General features: G+C 45.3%; 1 protein-coding gene across 1 annotated transcript in view; it reads right to left on the reverse strand.

Annotated features, from left to right (window-relative positions):
• acvr2ab (activin A receptor type 2Ab) overlaps nucleotides 1–2500 on the reverse strand; it is a 70720-nt gene that overhangs the window by 42993 nt on the left and 25227 nt on the right. The gene's annotated exons all lie outside the window — the stretch shown is intronic.

Below are 2500 nucleotides of genomic sequence, written 5' to 3' on the forward strand. Positions count from 1 at the left end.
ACACGCTTCGTTAGCGGAGGGGCAGATGTGTGTGTGTGTGTGTGTGTGTGTGTGTGTGTGTGTGTGTATGTGTGTGTGTATAATGCATTCTGAAGCACTCTGCCCTGCAATAGCCCTGATCACGCAACAGAGGCTGCGTTAGCCTCTCAGTAGGATTTCTGAGTAATGACCACGCAGTGTTTGCCCCTTCTGAGCTGCGAGAACACACAACACTAGCTGATACCTGTACACACAAATGCACGCAGGCACACACACACACACACACACACACACACACACACACACACACACACACACACACACACACACACACACACACACACACATACACACACACACACACACACACACACACAAACAGAGATCTACTGGATGCCTGCCCAGACGTCTTTCCTTTCTTCCACCCCCCTCTGTGATGTCACTGTGTCATTTCACCACAATCCACCATTGCTATTTCTGACCAAGCAGGTTTTTAATAAGGTAAGGTTAGCCTGCTCTGCACTGTTGAGATATTATCATGTAACAACACGAGAAGCTCACGTTATCATTTAATACGCAATGACCAAACTTGCCTGAGAGAGAAAAGTTGATCAGTTCTAATATCAACCAAGAACACCCAAAGAACATTTCATCTTTGTCTGTAAATCTCTTCTTCTGTTTGTTTGCCCCTTTTAGACACTTTGCATCTTTAAAAAAACAAAAACAAAAATACAGAAACAGTACCAAAAGACGTGGTGGCCAAAACTACATCTGTAGTGGTTTTGCAGTAGTTGTGACACCCACGTTGTTTGCAACACGTACAGGCCAAAGTCCAGCAGTAATCACTAGTGGAGCAACAACCCGATCACGCTTTTGTGCTGGGGATGATGATGATGACGATGATCTGCCTCTTCTGTGTGTGAGCATTTGTGTGTGTGTGTGTGTGTGTGTGTGTGTGTGTGTGTGTGTCAGTATGTATGTATGTGCATCTGTGTGTAAAGATAAGGGCAAGGAGGTGAAGAGTGGAGTGGAGAGGAGAAGAGGAGATGATAGGAGAATAGAGAAGGAGAGGAGAAGAGAGAAGGAGAGGAGAGGAGAGGAACATGTAGTGTGGAGCCAGGGAGGAGAGCCAGACAGGGAGTATTTCTTTACGATAAGATTATGATCCAATTAATCTCCCTGAGAAGCAGGTTGCTGAATTATTGTGCAGCAAACAATAGGAGCTGGCACTGGAGCAGAGTCAGCCCCAGATGAATGGCAATGAGTTAAACCACACACACACACACACGTACACACACACACACACACACACACACACACACACACACATTTAATGTTTGGAAAGTGATTAGGCCCCTGCACAGGTGAGGTCACACAGAACAAGGAGAAAGGAAAGGGGGAGATATGAGAGTGCAGGAAAGAGGGAAAGAAAAAAAGAAAGAAAGAAAGAAAGAAAGAAAGATAGAAAGAAAGAAGTAGGTGAAAGAAGAAGTGCTTTCACTGGAATTTATGATACAATAATCGTGCATGTGTGGTGGAACTACATTCTCTCTCTCCCTCCCTCTCTGTGTGTGTGTGTGTGTGTGTGTGTGTGTGTGTCAATATCCAACTGATTATAGAGAGATATAAACAATACTCATATGAAGTCCACAAAAGCTGAGCAATTGAACACACACACACCCCATATTGCAACATGTACACACACACACACACACACACACACACACACACACACACACACACACACATACATACACAAACACACACACAAACATAGCACACACACACCAGCCATAGTTCCAGAAAGTTAAACAAGCACCTCAGAAAGTCCACACTATTGATTCCAGCCCCTGCAGCCTTGGCTCTGGCTTGCTGACCTGCTTTTCTGTGCTCCTCTCTCACAGAATTTAGCAAAAGAGCACTCAGGCCTCGGCTGATATTGACTGGCATTTACCTGAGCAGAGTGTTTGTGTGTGTGTGTGTGTGTGTGTGTGCATTTGTGTTTGTGTGCGTGTGTGTGGTATATGTGTGTTCTTTTTTCTGTGTGTGTGTGTGTGTGTGTGTGTGTGTGTGTGTGTGTTGTCAGACTGTGTTCCTCCTCTGAATGAGGAGATGGAGGAAGACACAGTCCTCCGAGCACCACACACTCAATGCTTGCACCTTGACCCACTCTGACCTTGGGCTTTTCAAAACTGGACCACTCTCTTTTACTCCCTTCTCTCCGCAGAGGTAGTTGGGTCCAAACTGCCAATACTGCCCTTCTGAGATCATTTGGCTTTGGTATTCAATCCCTTTCTCCAGTCCTGGCGTATGATAGAAATCATGATAGGCTGCTGGTTTCTCGTGATAGGCTACTTCTTTCTCTGGTGCAGACTGAGAGCACACTGTAATGTTGAGACAGACCAATCACCAATGACCGATGACCAGGCATTGACCAATGGTCAATCACCAATGACCAGACAATGACCAATGGCTAGACAATAACCAATGATCAGACAATGACCAGACAATGACCAATGAA

Source organism: Alosa pseudoharengus, unplaced genomic scaffold (assembly GCF_046254945.1).
Source record: "Alosa pseudoharengus isolate Yale_2024_CS ecotype anadromous, Long Island Sound unplaced genomic scaffold, YU_APseudo_1.1 YU_APseudo_1.1_scf_24, whole genome shotgun sequence".
In the NCBI taxonomy this organism is placed as follows: Eukaryota; Metazoa; Chordata; class Actinopteri; order Clupeiformes; family Clupeidae; genus Alosa; species Alosa pseudoharengus.